The sequence below is a fragment of the Ascaphus truei genome, chromosome 1 (genome assembly GCF_040206685.1).
Source record: "Ascaphus truei isolate aAscTru1 chromosome 1, aAscTru1.hap1, whole genome shotgun sequence".
Classification (NCBI taxonomy): domain Eukaryota; kingdom Metazoa; phylum Chordata; class Amphibia; order Anura; family Ascaphidae; genus Ascaphus; species Ascaphus truei.
In genome coordinates, this window is record NC_134483.1 from 333,805,447 (window position 1) to 333,822,579 (window position 17,133).

Genomic DNA, 17,133 nt, shown 5'->3' on the forward strand with positions numbered 1-17,133 from the left:
AAGGTGATGCTGTTTCAGAAGGGGAAGGGGATGGTTGCTATAGAAACAAATATGCTTGTTACATTAGAATACATTAAAATGTCCTTCAAAATTGTTTTTGTTTTATTTTTTAAATGTTACAAGTATTTTCTCATAGTACAGAATTGATTTATTAAAAAAAGAAAAAAAACACCCATGTAGGATATTGTTTGAACTACAGCTTTAAATAGACTGGAGGAGGATCACAGGAAGATCCTAAGATCCTCCCTACTTTTAAATATCAATAATGTACTCCAATATCACTTTGTAAACCAAAGGATTTTAATTGTGTTACACAAAAGCCCCATTTTTCTTTCACTCCACTTATGCAAAGGATCTGCATCTCACAAGTAATCATTGGAATGCATGGAGAGTACAAGGACGTTTGCAATGTAGCTTTTACATCTGATACTAAAAAGAGAGGAAAAAAAAGTGAAAGTGATACTGTACATACCAACTCAGCTCTGACACACTCTGACACTTCAGGTTGGATGGATTCTTCTAGAACTATATCTTTGTTTTTTATTGTACTTCTTCAACTGTCACTTTGATCTCTAGTGTGGCCAGAATACAATAGTTGAAGCACCATCAAAATGTAGTTGCACAGCTTAGGTTTGTAGGATTTATATCTGCAGTACTTGTCCTTATATTGACTGTAACAGGGACTTATCCCTGTTTAAATAAAGCAGCCTCAGAGCTCTGAGAATCCAACAGAGAGATAGTTGATTGCATCCAATCGATTAACTAGTCTTCACCTGGACTAATGAGAGGTCTGTAAAAAGCCTCATGTGAGACACAGGAGAGAGATTCCTTAGCTCACATTTGGGCTGACAGAAGGAAAGCAGAGAAGCCTGCACACAGACACTGTCCTGAGCACAAAGGCTGTGCTGAGATCAAGACACCCAGAGACCTATATTTCCTGGACACAGAGGACCCAGGAACATGCCAGAGATTGACATGGAGGGCCACCTGCTTAAAGTACTCTCTGAGACTTTGGGGTGATAGGCTGGTAATGGGAATATCCCTCCAGTCCTGCAGATAGGGTCTGGGGAAATAAGTTAGCCCTTAGAAAGGGATAGGGGTTTGTTATTTTGTTGTTTTTGTATGTTTTGCCTGGATAAAGGAACAGGCTCAATAAAGCCAAGATATAATTTAACCCAAATCGATCTCCATTATTTGTACCTTCACACATCTCTTACACTGACTTTATATCCCATTGTCTAAATAGTGTTACCCTTAATACTGCATCAGTGCTGTTTAAGAATACAATGTAATAATAATACAGGAATTATGTTAAAGAAGTGAACAACGCTCTTTAGACATCCGCATTTTTAGATGGACGTGGAATATATATATATATAGAGTGTAAATGAAAGGTTTCTCTTTGTAACAAATAAATAAGGTTGAAGTTCTGGTATGTAAATAAAAAAGTAATAGTTCTCCGTACAACCCAATACTATTAAATTAATTCAAGCACTATCAATCATAGACAAAGAGCATTACAAACACCCACAGTAGAAGTCTGACTCCTCATCATATATTTAGCTCACTTTTTTCACTAGCCTGTACAATGGAATGGGTCATCATGTTTCTATGTCGCCATCTGAAACAAATTAGCACCGCTCATTCCCAAGGGGGTTTAAGAGTTTACGTTTGTGCAGCCTGAGGAATGTCCAAAAGGTCTAAGATGTGCACTACAGTCCTCTATAGATTTCTGAAGGACTTGGCTAGCTCTAAAAGCACATATCGTAGAGGTGAACCTGATTCAAACACCAGTGTCTGATCCATGTGACCTTTGGTGAATCCTATCCCTCTGACTCTCAAACAGTACCTTAGGGCCTCATGCAGTAAGCCCCGATAAGGCTTTTTCGGCATTTTTTCGCCATTTTTTGCCCTCCAGATTCAGTAAGCGTCGATAAGTGGGAATTATCGGCAACTTTTCCTCCCGATAAAAAATTATCGGGAGCCAGCTGCCGATAAGCCACTTGTCGGCACTTTTTTAACCCGGCTGAATTCAGGTAGCCCCGATCAGCTTTTCGGTGCTGATCGGCACTCCAGACTGGAGAGTTTATCGGGAATCCAGCCCACCAACTAAAGTTGGCAAGTTGGTGGAGGAGAAGCATCGGTAAGGGCGACACTTAGAAAAAATCAGGCCTTTTTCCTGTCTGTGATTGATGCCGGGGGTCTCCGGAGCTGATACTCGCACCGGAGCACCCCGGCATGCATCCGAGGCAGGAAAAAGGCATGTACAGCCCACTTCATTACCTTAGCGGCTAACCGCTAAGGCAATGAAGGGGTTAACCCACAGTGCCAGCTTTATTGTGGCTAGCGGGGGTGGGTGAAGGGGGTATTTGGCCCTGGGTGTGAGTTTAGGACTTGCGGGGGGGTTGCGGGTGCACTTAACCCCTTCACAACCATAGCAGTTAATACCGCTACGGTCATGAAGGGGTTAAGCCCTCCCGCTACCCCCCGCAAGGCTAAAACAAACACCATTGGGGCTAATACCCCCTTCATCCACCCCCGCTAGCCACATTAAAAAACAATCACACACAGCAGCCCCACACTAAATAAATAAGTAAATATATCTAAATAAATAAATATCTCTATATAAATAAATAAATATATATATATATATATAGCAACTGTAAATATTACTGTATGTTCATTTGCATGTCTTAGACAGGTCTGCAACCCTGTCTTTCCCCATTGTCACCCAGCATACAGCGCTTCCACTGCAGCAAGGGATTCTGGGAAATGACATGCAAATGAGCACTCAGTGCCACCTTTTGTCTCAAGCTCATATTACACAAGCCAATCCTCAAGCCACTGCATGCTGTTTTAAACACAGCTTTTAAACAGAGGCTGGGATGAGATGCAAAGCCATTAGACCTACTCACATACATGTTTCAACCTTGATGGGTATCATCAGTGTGAGGCTGGTCTTAATGGCTTAATGGCTTAATGGCTTGCAGGTTTGAGACTAGACTAGGTAATCACCACTGTCATTAAGGTTATGGTGGGTAAAAAAAGTGACAAAAACCCTCCACAGTAAAGCATAAAGCAACTGTAAATATTACTGTATGTTCATTTGCATGTCTTAGACAGGTCTGCAACCCTGTCTTTCCCCATTGTCACCCAGCATACAGCGCTTCCACTACAGCAAGGGATTCTGGGAATATATATATAACCCAGCAATGATACTATAGGCCGGCGGGGGCCCTCGGGTATTACCCGCAGGCCTACAGTACCAATTATGTGCCCCCCAAATTAATGTCTAAACACAAACATACTTATAAAGAAATACCCTCCCCCCCACCCCTTAACACATACTGTGTAGTTATGGCAACAATTACTATTATCCACAAAGGGATAATAGTGAATGTGCCCATTTTAAATACATAAACACCAATCAATACATTAAATACATATAGCACTTACCACCCATGTCCGGCTGCCACGATGAAGGCCATCCTCATTTTCATCCTGCCCATGGCCCCCTCCGCTGCTGCAAAACAGACACAAGAATGAAAACATCCAAAGTAATGTCCCCTAACCCCTTAATCACCATAGCGGTTATTAACCGCTACAGTCATTAAGGGGTTAACCCATCCTCACCCACCACTCGGGACGCCTACATACCCTCCCACACTAACCCCCCACCCCGTGAGGCCTAACCACCCTCACCCACTACCCACAAGGGAGGCCTACCCACATACCGTTGGGGAACCCCCCCCCCACCCCCAGTACCCACAATAAAAACAATACAGTGACCCACAATAAACATCATAATATTTAATAAATACATTACCCACCCCCTGTGCCCCCCATAAATACAAGATTTATCCTTTTACATACAGGGTTCATAACGCAGCCCCACGCGAGTCCCCGGTGGGCTGGCGGGGCACCTGACAGACCTACAGGGTACCAGCAGCCCTTTTCAAACAGGTTCTGGAGGCCTGCTGGTGGGTCCCGCCAGCACCATGGCCCCCAGGTGGTCTCCTTGGGTCACTGTGGGCCACAATTGGGTCCCCACGGTAGGCCCAAGGATGTCTGGGAGCCCCGGGTCAGACCCACAGGTGTCTGCGGGGCCTCGGGTGGTTCCCACGGGGGTCTGGGGAACTCATGAGTGCTCACTACGGGTCCGCGTTGCCCCCACAGAAGTGGGACCACACATCTTCATCCCCGCACCTACGGGTCGGCGGTGCCCCCACAGATGTGAGGCCACCGCTTCATCCCCGCAGACTACGGGTCCGTGGTGCCCCCACAGATGTGAGGCCACCGCTTCATCCCCGCATGTGTCACCCGTGGAACCACCAGCCTGGTACCCGTGAGATACCCGAGGAGACCCGCAGGTGGTCTCCAGAGGTCCCACGCAGAACCACGGACCAAACCCTGAATGTAAAAAAAATAAACCTGGCCTATACATTCAATACATACACTCCCCCCCCAACACCTACAGTACAATAATGAGCAAAATAACTATTATCCAGATAGGAATAATAGATTATTTGCCCATTATTAAAAACATTAACTAGCATATTCAAATAAATAAAGTACTACTGACCTCATCAATAAGAAGTCTCCGTCGCCGGCAACATTCTTGTCTTGCCCACAGAATATGTAGCCAAAACAAAGCCAATACATTGCAATTGCATTCAGATATCAATTAACCCCTTAAACACCTTATCGGATAATAACCGCAAAGGTAATTAAGGAGTTAAGCCACACTGGCCCGATACCCACCCTTCACCCATTAATTTGTACAGTGGCTTCATCATGAAAAAAAAAAAAAAAAATATATATATATATATATATATATATATATATATATATATATATATATATATATATATATATACACACACACACATGATGAACCAATATACAAATAAATGTAGAAGGGTTATCAAAACCATACTGTACTACAAATAACAATTCTCCATAAAGACACACTACAATAAAATTAATTTATTTTCATAATCCTAACTGATTTTACAATCACAATCATCAAATGCCAATCAAATACCTCTAATGCCAATCAACACATTGCAAAATACAAATACCTGCAAACAAGTAAACTATTTTATCCAATCCAGTAAACATAAATCAATTACCATTCATTAATGACATCCCTAAACAATTTACATTCCATCCCTAACAATTAAACAATTAACAATTTCAAGCCTTTACTATTCTAACCGCTAAGGTGATTAAGGGATTTTAGCAGATAATAGTTTGAGTGCATGATGCAACTGAGATGTATCTTACAAACCTAACATACTGTACCCTAATATCCTAAAAGGGATGATCCTTTCCAGAAAATGGTTTGTCTTGTATAATCTTGAATGGCATACTTCACATTTACCATAGCACTCTAGTTCTGGTTCCTATGAGGCAGCTCATCTTGCATCAGTTCTTAGAGTTCCCACATGACTGCTATAACTATAAAAAGATATTGCAATTAGCATCACCTTCAGTAATTTAGTTTACGCCCCGTACTTGGGTACAATAAAGATTACCAGATAGATATACACGTAGAAATATAGACTCTGCTTTTTTGCAGAACTGGTGTAATTTTTCTTTGACACATAGTTTTAAGAAAGGTTATTTGTCTAGGGTGACTACGTGTGGTGCGCTGTTACCTGTAGGCTCACAGGAGACCTGATCCTCCACTGCAGGGAGGCTGGGGTGTACCTGGTTTGTCCAGTGACAGCGCTTCTACCTGTGAAGGATCCTAGCACTGCTGGATATCCCTTGTACAAGACCCAATGCAATACACACATGCTTGTGTATGTATATATATATATATATATATATATATATATATATATATATATATATATATATATAAACAACATTACCATTCTCTCGTCCAGTAAAGAAAGACTGCACTCGGTTCAGTAATCATGAAAAACTGTATTAGGCATCTGAATAAAAAAAATAAGTCACCCAATCCAACGTCTCGGTCCTGGAATAGGACCTTTCTCAAGGGGGTGATATATATATAATGGAAATATTACTGTGTGCTCATTTGCATGTCTTAGAAAGGTCTGCAACCCCGCCTTTCACCATTTTCACCCAGCACACAGCACTTCCACTGCAGCAAGGGATTCTGGGAAATTTATTTATTTATAAAATGTTTTACCAGGAAGTAATACATTGAGAGTTACCTCTCGTTTTCAAGTATGTCCTGGACATAGTTAATATGACAAATAATACATGGTTAGAAATACAGTTACATAAATGAACAAGGTATACATTATATACAATACATTGCATGCACAGTTAGAGAAGATGTATATTATAGGCTTATGTAACAGTTACAGACCAGATTAAAATGTGAGACAGCCTTAGTTTTGAAAGAACTTAAACTGGTGGTTGATGTGAGAGTCTCCGGTAGGTTGTTCCAGTTTTTGGGTGCACGGTAAGAGAAAGAGGAGCGGCCGCATACTTTTAAAACAGGACTTGCAGCTCAGGGACATACCAAATATATATATATATATTATAGTATGGTAAAACCCATCCTCACTGAAGGTCGAAACGGCTGTCTGTGGGTGGGTTTACTGGCTATGCATCTTAACCCTGGCTGTGCTCAAATCTGTGACCATGCAGCAAGCTTAAGCCTATAGGGAACCATGTTTAAAATAGTTTTGAAGCAAAAAGTGACACTGTGTGCTCATTTGCATGTCATTAGTAATGATAATTTGGTATGTCCCTGAACTGCAAGTCCTGTTTTAAAAGATGTACCCAGCGGCCTTTAGTATTGATAATTTGGTATGTTTGAATATCAAAAGGGTTTTTTTTTTCCTCTCTTAACTCTGTACTGCTAATTGACCAACTGGAACAAGCTGATTTATTGGGGAGGGAGGAGGGTCATGTGACTGTTTTAGCTGTATAAAACCAATACCCCCCTGCATTAGCAGGGACTGCATTGGCATGATATAGTGAAGCATTTTAAAGTGAGCTTTTAAGTGAGAATATATAGTTAGACTATAGTTTGCCTAGAGGTGACGGGGGATGGCTCCTTCTGCAAACTCTTCTGCACAAGGCAACAAACGGTGAGCTATTCTGACCACACTATGATATTATATATATATATATCTCAGGTTTACTGAACACATATCAGAACATAACACAGATCAGATCAGAACATGTATAACATAGGCCTCTGACAGCCGTAACCCCACAGTGCCCCCAACCACCTGGTGGGATCTCTTCCAAAGTACTGCGGTGCCCTGGGAACCTAACCACCCGGTGTCCACAGGAGCAGCCCACTCACTGTGTGTGTGACAGCACTGCCCACAATAAGAGTGTTGTTATTGGATGCACTTGTTGAGGTACCTGCCCAGGTGCTCCAGCACCCAGGTATGGCCGAAGAGCAAACAATGATCCGCTGATCCGCTGAGCTTAAATTAAGTAGGAGGTTGCCAACCTCCAATCAGCCAGGACTAGCTGAACAAGAATTGTAAAATATACTGGACACCTAACAAACTCCTATTGAACCCCCAAAATAACCACAACATATATATAAGCATATGAGTGTCACAGAGGAGTGCTACTGAGCATGGCAATATATATTTAAAACCAGAGACAGCACATAAAACACAGACAAAGCTCAGTTTTAGCACATCCAGTGAAAATCATACACGGTACAGTGCCTAAATATATATGTATAATTATCTATTAAGTAAAATGGTCTTTTAGTTTGACATTTTTGGCCAAAATTGTTGTAAGCCCCTGAGCCAACGTCACGGCAGACCACAATTCAGAGGTCCCTAACGCTAATATAAATTCATGATAACCTGTGTAATAACAGGAAGAATGATTTATAGTAAATCTGTCAATATTAGTTGCAAAGTTCTAAGTCTGATTGAAGCCTTTATTAACCTGTACATTACCAGGATAAGCCACTATAGCACTCAATGGGCACCCTAATAAAAAAAATGCTCCAAATACACAATAAAACATTACAAAACTCCAAAAAAACACAATTCACTAAATAAAAACACTAGCCAGCTAATCCAATTAATACAAACAATAACCCGATCAACAATGAATTAATTAAACCATTAACCAATCAAAGCAATTAATAAAACAACAAGGAATTATTTCAAACCGTAACCAATCAAAACAATTAATTAATACAACAGCAATGATTTAATTGAAACATTAACCTACAAAGAAATTAATTATTAAAAAATATCTGAAACCCAACCATTAAACGCATTAGCCAACACAAGACATCATTAATTAAAATCAAAAATCAATTGCCAAAATTGTATTTAAATAAAGCAGCAAAATACCAAACAATGCCACACGCATAATAAACTGACATCGCAAAAATCAACATGAATACAAAGCAAGAAATTGCAAAAAATTATTGTCCTAGTAATGTATTGATCTATATACTAAAGTGGAACAGATTAATACATTTGCAATGTGCAATTTTTTTTTTTAAATACACATACAATGTTAAAACCTGTTAAAAAAAACATTTACAAACATGCAATATTTTAATTACCATTAGTGCTGGCCCTCTGACTCCCCTGGAAACAGGAAGCTCGCATACCAGGAAGGCCTCAAACAGCATCTCATGCCATCCGCCATGAAGATCCAGATCAGGTATCAAAATCTTGTTTCTTCTATCTTTAATCAGCTTCTGCTATCTTCATCTGTCATTCTTTGTAGGTTAATGTTTCAATTAATTCATTGCTGTTGTATTAATGAATTGTTTCGATTGGTTACTGGTTTAATTAATTTATAGTGAGTTGTGTTTTTTTGGAGTTTTGTAATGTTTTATTATTGTGTGTTTTGAGCATTAATGTATTTTAATTAGGGTGCCTATTGAGTGCTATGGAGGCTTATCATGCCCATATTATTATATGGGTATGATGTACCACTATACTACTCAATGGGTAAAGGGTGGTATAGTGGGTCCGGGATTGGTTAGTCCTCCTGGGTGGTTAGCTGGGCAGGGTGGGTTAACCCCTTAATTACTATAGTGGTTATTAACCGGTAAGGTGATATAGGGGTTAGGGGCCATTAGATTGTATTTATTATGTATGCTTTCTGGCAATGGAGGACAGGGAACTGCAGTATGCTGATGAGGACGCCCTTCATATTGATGTGGTAAGTAGAACTGTATTTATTTTGCGTATTTTTGTTGGTTAGTGTTGTGTTTAATAATGGGCAAATAATCTATTATCCATATCTGAATAATAGTTATTGTGCCCATTACAGTACTGTATGTGTTTGGTGGGGGGGCGGGTGGATTGATTGAAAAGTAGGCCATGTTTTATTTGTTGACATACAGGGTTGGTACCGTAGGTCTGCGGGGACCTATGGAGACCACCTGAGGACCCCTGGATGCCCATGGGTACCACCTGCGGACCCACAGGGGACACCCGCAGTGAAGAACCGGGGGCTCCACAGTTATGGGGGCCCGCGGAACCCAGGCCCGCGTGGGAACCACCGAGGGCCCTAAGACACCTGTTGAGATGACCCGGGGACCCCCAGACATTCGTGGGCCCACCCATGGATCCCATTGTGGCCTATGGTGACCTGCGGGGACCACTTGGAGGCCCACAGCACCTAGCGTGGTCCACCCGGAGACCCCCAGACACCTGTGGGCACCCCCCTCTGGTGCACTGTGGGGCCTGAGGACACCCGTCCGGGCCCACCAGGGACTACCATAGACCTGGGGTATTAAGCCTCAATGTTAAAAAATAATGATTTTACATTATGGGAGGGCATAGGCTCCTAAATGTGTATTCACAAATATTTTCACAAAAATTGTAAATAAAAGTCGAGCATTGGCGTGCCAATTTCTGTTAATTTTTCATTATGTTTTTTTTTCTTTCTTTTTTTGGGGCAAAATAAAACGAAATGTCTACACTGATTGCTTCAAATGATTTTACATTATGGGAGGGCATGGGGGGGGGGGGTGTGGTGTATTGATGCTTAGTAAATGTTTTTTAATATACATTTAATTCCTAGTGTAGATGTGCAGTGGGTCTACATGGTAGAAATGCATTGGTTTTATTTCCGGGGAACCCCTGCTTTCCCGAGATACAGGCCCCTTTATGGGGTGCAGGTATCTCCTATGAAAGGAGATGTCCCGCGTCACATGATTGGGACATTTCCATGCATAGGAGATACAAGTACCCCATAAAAGGGCCTCTATCTCCGGATGCAGGGGTCCCGGACCTCAAACCAACGCGGTTCGGCTCCGGAGACCCCCAGCACATCTACACTAGGAATATAATGTATATTAAAAAACATAATTTTTGGGCGAGATTTTCGCTGGGATAGGTGGCTCTCTCTGAGAAGCTCTCTCTGCAGCAGAAACAAATCGCCAGGTTAGGCCTTTTCAGAGGGTCGATCCTATCGCTGGCAGCAACTCGCTCGTTTTGGGAATTTTGCTATGACAGGTAATGAAGGCTTTCTGAATATCGTGATAGCAACGCTCCAAAAAACGGCGAGATAAATGGCCCGGTGATATATTTTTTAACCTTTACTGCATAGGCCCCTAAGTGTTTATTCACAAATATTTTCACAAAAATTGTAAATAAAAGTCGAGCATTGGCGTGCCAATTTCTGTTAATTTTTCATTATGTTTTTTTTTTCTTTCTGTTTTTGGGGCAAAATAAAAAGAGATGTCTACACTGATTGCTTCACAGTGGAGTCGATAGTGTAAGCTTTTTTCTTTTCACGACTCTAATGAACCTAAACGTCTTTTTTCTCTTCTATTCTCATTCACTTTTACCCTTTCTCTACTGAGATTTTTTAATCTGCATTGTCTTACTTATTGCCTTAAACAATACCATGCACCAATTAACTTAAACAATACTCACCCTTTTTTTAAATGCTACTGCACCGACACACTTTATTCGAGGAAATACCCGGTATGTACCTGGCAGATACCTGGAATGCGCCACTCCTCACCTCTAACAAGCCCCGTTGCATTTGCCTTCCCAGCCTGGGTTCATGCCTGGCTGATGGGCGGCTGATCTGTTAAATGATAATGATTAGGATTTAATAGGCTGCAATGCTCCGCATGTCTACCAGATGGCATAAATTCATGAATTGTAATGCAGTATATATATATATACTGTGCAGTATTGCAGCCAGCGGGAATAAAATGCTTCAATCACTGCTTGGAAAATAACTCAATGCACTCGGGCAGAAAACAGTCACAAACCTCAATACACCCGGGTATACCCGAATTCGTGGGACTAGCCAAGCTCGAATAAAGTGTGTCGCCAGTGTATGGACAAAAGAGTAGATAAAGTGGGAATTTCCACACAAACTTATCTTTCTTATTCTTACGAAGAGTCAAGCTAACCTAAAAACGCCATTTTTGTGGCAGGTTTGAGCGGTGGGGCAAACTTCGCCCATTTCTACAAATGACAGCAGATGCATTTGTCAAACTTTTAATTAAACATTACTTTACTCTTAGAATGGAAGTTCATATGATGGATATACTGTAATAGTACAATTCCAAAGTGCGGGGAAAGTTTAAGGCAAGGAGAATCATGCTTGTGCAGCCAACACAACGTACACAAACACCTGATGAAAAGTCTATATGGTACCTGAAGTGTTGTCTTTCCACTGTTCTTGGCTGTCACATTAAATGGAGAATTGCATTATGAATGTGAGTAGAGCTCTACTTTGTATCTCTGTCTTAGAGGTGACCTACACTTTGAAGAAATTGTTTATACTGTATTATAGGCTAAAGCAGTAAAATTCTAGGCATTATTGAAATCCCTGCTCTCTGATTGGTTACAATTGGCCGGAATTTTTGCAACTTGCAATGTGTTTATTTCCAGCCAATCAGCTTTTCCTTTTGTCAGAACAGCTCTGAGACAGAGCAGGGGATTGGTCAGGAGGCAAGAACAGCTCTCAGACAGGGTAGGGGATATTCCAGGAAGAAGCAGCAGGCAGTGACTCCTCCCTGCCCTCCGTGAACACAGCTTTATTTTGAGTTGAGGAGGGAAAGAGTGTTTGTGCAGCTGCAAAGTAAGTGGCTGTCTGCAGTTTGTTTGTAGCTGCAGTTTCTGTGTGTGTGTGTAGCTGCAGTGTGTGTGTGTGTGTGTGTGTGTGTGTGTGTGTAGCTGCAGTGTGTGTGTGTGTGTAGCTGCAGTGTGTGTGTGTGTGTAGCTGCAGTTTGTGTGTAGGTGTAGCTGCAGTGTGTGTGTGTGTGTGTGTGTGTGTGTGTGTGTGTGTGTGTGTGTGTGTGTGTGTGTGTGTGTGTGTGTGTGTGTGTGTATGTGTGTGTAGCTGCAGTGTGTGTGTCGAGCTTCAGTGTGTGGGTGTGTGTGTGTGTGTGTGTGTGTGTGTATAGAGCTGCATTGTGTGTGTGTAGGTGTGTGTGTGTGCGTATATGTACACAGAGGGGGGGCAGTGTGTGGATATAGATAGCTGCAGTGTTGTGTATATAGAGGTGCTTTAATGTATTTACCATTTTATTTTAATTAAAAAAATCTATATAACTATACAAAAGTGACTTTTATTTATGAAAAACGCCTACATTTAGCCTATAATAGTAATAATCCCATCAGAACAGGGCATTACTGACAAATAATGCCCTGGCTGGGTTAAGTCCCTCGGCTTTGCCTCGGGCCTTCAACCCTTCCAGCTAGGGCATTATTGGCCAGTAATGCCCTGTTCTTCTGGGATTATTACTTAAATAGTCACATTTTCAGTGATACTGTATGCCTATTTGTCCCCGTGGTACATAGAAGTTAAAATTAGTTACATTCTCTCCAAAAGAAACCTTACTTGACTCAAATCTACATTACCAATTTACGAATTAAATGGTAAACTACAATTTTATATATAAAAAAAATCTGATCAAATGGAATCATTAACCATGACAAGTGAACATTCAGAGTCTACTAACGTGAAATTCACTCGTCTCTGAAATGAACTTTTAATGTGCTTTTCAAACTAGTTTAACAATAGCAATCCCTGTAGTGTATTAAACAATTGCCTGAGAGAGACCACCTTACTAGTTGCTGCTTTTCCAAGCCAAATGCTTATTGAAGCACTGTTCTACCTAATCAAATCTATAAATGTATAACCCTTCTCTACTTAGCCAAAGACAACTATTGCCCTAAAGCAAAATGAATTAAATTTAACTTCCAAAAGGAAACCTCTTTCAGTAAAGAAAAAGTAAATATCCCATATGCTGTTCAGTATGTAAAGCAAAAAATATATATATTATTTCAGCTCCTGGGCATAGCTTGACCACAGCATCAAGTTAACAGTATAATGAGACATACTGCAGAGATATTTTGCCCACAAGAACCTGAATTTGATTACCTCAGAGTTTTGCAGTAAATTGACTGTGGCTCGTCTGGTTTCTTATATAGGTTATAATCACTTTCTTCTCCAGCAATGTGCTGAAACCTACAGTACATGCCCATTAAAGTAGAGAATATGAGCTGTACCATTTTTCTCTAAGTCAGGACAAAGGTAGAATAGTGGCGAGTCTAAATCTGGGGTCGCCGGAAGGCATGAGGGAGAACTGAAGCAAGTATCAAGCATCAAGGCCAACAGTAGAAGGCAGTTCAAACAACTGCTATAGGGACAGATATTTACCATGCATTGACATTTGGATGTAGGCATTTGCCATCTTGATGAGTGATGAAAAAAATCCACTTACTGTACTGTAATTCTTTTTTTACTTGAATGACATATTGGGTTAATACTGTAGGACATCTGGGAATCTGCCCTTATGGATTTGACAGTTTTCTTTCCAAAATATAACTTTTTATGATTAGTTAGATTAAGATTCTAAATACATAAATGTATCATTGTCACTAATGATAGAGCAGAGGGTCTGCTTTCTGGTTGTCATTGCTGTGCCTGTTGATTCAGGTTTAAAAGTCTTTGGTAGGACATAGATTGACAGTGTAGCTTAGTGGTCAGAATAGAACCCATACACTGGCGACACACTTTATTCGAGCTCGGCTAGTCCCACGAATTCGGGTATACCCGGGTGTATTGAGGTTTGTGACTGTTTTCTGCCCGAGTGCATTGCGTTATTTTCCAGGCAGGGATTGAAGCATTTTATTCCTGCTGGCTGCAATACTGCACAGTATATATATATATACTGCATTACAATTCATGAATTTATGCCATCTGGTAGACACGCAAAGCATTGCAGCCTATTAAATCCTAATCATTATCATTTAACAGATCAGCCGCCCGTCAGCCAGGCATGAACCCAGGCTGGGAAGGCAAATGCAACGGGGCTTGTCAGAGGTGAGGAGCGGCGCATTCCAGGTATCTGCCAGGTACATACTGGGTATTTGCTCGAATAAAGTGTGTCGGTGCAGTATAAGTGGTCCAACCAAGTTCAAATTTGAGTGTTAGCTCCTCTTGTGAGCTTGGGTGAGTGACTGCATCACTCTGTCTCAGATTTAAAATTACATTGGCAATTCTGGCAAAAGTATATACACATTGTACTAGTGCTAAAATTAATAAAAAGCTGTGTTTAAGCCAAAATCACCAATACAATTGATTGAAGACAAAATGGCAGATGAAATTGAAAGATTGTGAATAATCTTTTGATTTAATCTTAATCATTTTACTCTTTGAATCCCTTTTTGAGTCCTGGTTGCCTCTCCCCTGTTGATTCTGGGTTGCAGTATTTCTATTGAAGCTTAACTGGGAAGAGAGGGTGAGAAGGTGTTAGGATAGAGGTAATAACTGCACATTCTAGGTTGACGGCAGAAAAGGTGGTCCTGTATGAAGACTAATCGAGACATGTAATCTTCTGAGGTTAAGTCCTTTTTTGCCTGTTACTTTGAAGCACTGTTTGCCTGTTGATCTGTGGCACTAAGGACCTCAAGAGTTGAAGAACTCTTTGCCCAATGAGTTTAGACTAAACGACTAGCAAATCTATGGCATAAGATGGAAAAGCACCAAAGGGTTGGGAAAAGGGGAAACACAGTATGGCATGATTTGGAGTTGAAAGCAAGGCCTTGAAATCAGCAAAAAGGTGGATTAGAATTGAAAGCAGATAAAGGAAATAGAAGGGAAAGAGCTTTGGGAAAATACATCAGAAGAGAAAAAGTGAAAAAGTCTCATCTTATGAGTGAGAATAAGAGCCTTGTAGAGAAGCAGGTAAAGCCTTGAGATTTGTAAGGCAGCAAGCTAGTCCAAGGCAGCATAATACAACACAGTCAAGTAAGGGTTAAGAATTTTATAGAAACTAAAAGGATTTAGAGATACTTATAGATAGATAGAGGTGGTATAAACAGCCTTGGTGTGATTTGTCACATAAACGTTTTTAAACGATATAAATAGCAGAAGTTTTACAAAATCAGTTTTGTCTACGGAATGATATACAACTTTCCACAACATCTGCTTGGTTGATAGAATTAAATAAAACACACCCAACATTTTTTCAATAGCTTTTTATTTAATGCTCTTTGAGAATTCCAAAACATATTTCACTGATATAAGAAATTTTAGAACATCAGTTTTGTCCACAAAAACATAACGGGAGCAATATTTCTCTTGTAAAACGGTTATTCTGTAGATAAAATGCATTGTGTCATTTATTTTGTGGACAAAATGTTAATGTTACAAACAATCTATCTCCGCTGCTAGTAGGTGTTTTTGCCCAAGCACAAGAGGTGGAAAACCAGGACTGGACTATCTATTCCTCCGCACAACACATTCAGGCTTTTAAATAACATCAGACCGTCCCTAGACTTGAATTTATGTCTCCTGGTTCACATTTTGAGATTAAATAGTGTGCACTTTTTATTCATAATATATAGATTGCTTTTCTCTTGGCTTCTCTGCCTGTATTCAGACTAGACTCTAAGGACTTTGACTGTATCCACACTTGTTTGTTTCATTAAAGTTTGCCACTTACCTTTTTTCTTTATTTCCCTCAATGCTCTGACTGTCTGTTATAATGCATCTGTTTTCTGAAAATGATATGGGCTTTTGTGAGGGGTCCTGGCCTTCCTCCGACTCAAACATTGCAATTTCACTAATTAGGCCGTAGAAAACATTTCCTCTGCTTGCACAAATGTTCTTTTGCAAACCCAAATTTACTTATAGCATTATTATAGCTTGGTGCAGGCTGCATTTAATGTACAGTGAAATATGCATCCTCAGAGGGCACAGGCAGCAAACATTGTCAACTGTAATAACCTAAAAGGTTTTCAAGGTTTCCTGAACTTTCAAAGTTTACTATATCATTTTACAAGGAGAAGTTTAGTAATGGTTATTAAAATTGGATTAGGTCTCAATGTCAGTCACAGGCTTTCCATTATATGTTGGTGTAGGTCCTGGTGGACCAACTTTGCATGAAAACCTTAGGCATTTTTGCAAAGAGACTTACTATATTTTTCCGTAAAATAAAAAAGGTGTGTTTATTACAGAGCGATAACTGAGCAGCTCAGTTGTAATGTCACTGCTTTTGAAGATGGTCAACTCAGTTCAAATCCCAGCTCTGCTTGGGATTCTGGGTCAACTCACTCAATCTCCCTGTACATCAGATGCCAGAATTTGACTATAAGCTCTACAGGGCAGGGACTCTTGTCTGCAAAATTCTATTTGCATTGTCAGTGCTATATAAGAAAACATATTATTATAATTTGTGGAAATTCGTACAGCTTTCGAAAATTGAGCTTTTTTCTTGGAAATATTTACATTTTTGATCCAAATGAAATTGATTGTGCTTTTGATGCAATTAGATTTCTTCTTGGGAAACAATTACATACATTTGTATCAATTTGTTGTTATCTTTGCACAGCGCTAAAATAATAACAAAGGTATAATTTCTTAACAGGAGTACAAACTACAGACACAATCAATATGCTGGAACTGCCACAGGGAAAAATAAACTGAGATATTACATTAAGTGGTTCTTATCTGCGGTAGATTTTTAATTTTTTTTCTATAAATTTAAGATAAAAAAATAAATACAGAAGTAGCCAGTAATCTTTGGAAAGATGTCCCCACAATGATGCAATTACCTCCTTCAACTGGGGCAGTTGTTGGTTAGACACCTTTTTTTTTATCGATACCTGCAATTCTTAATTTACTAATACTGTATGATGATGCTCCCTTGAAATACCTGTGACCCTC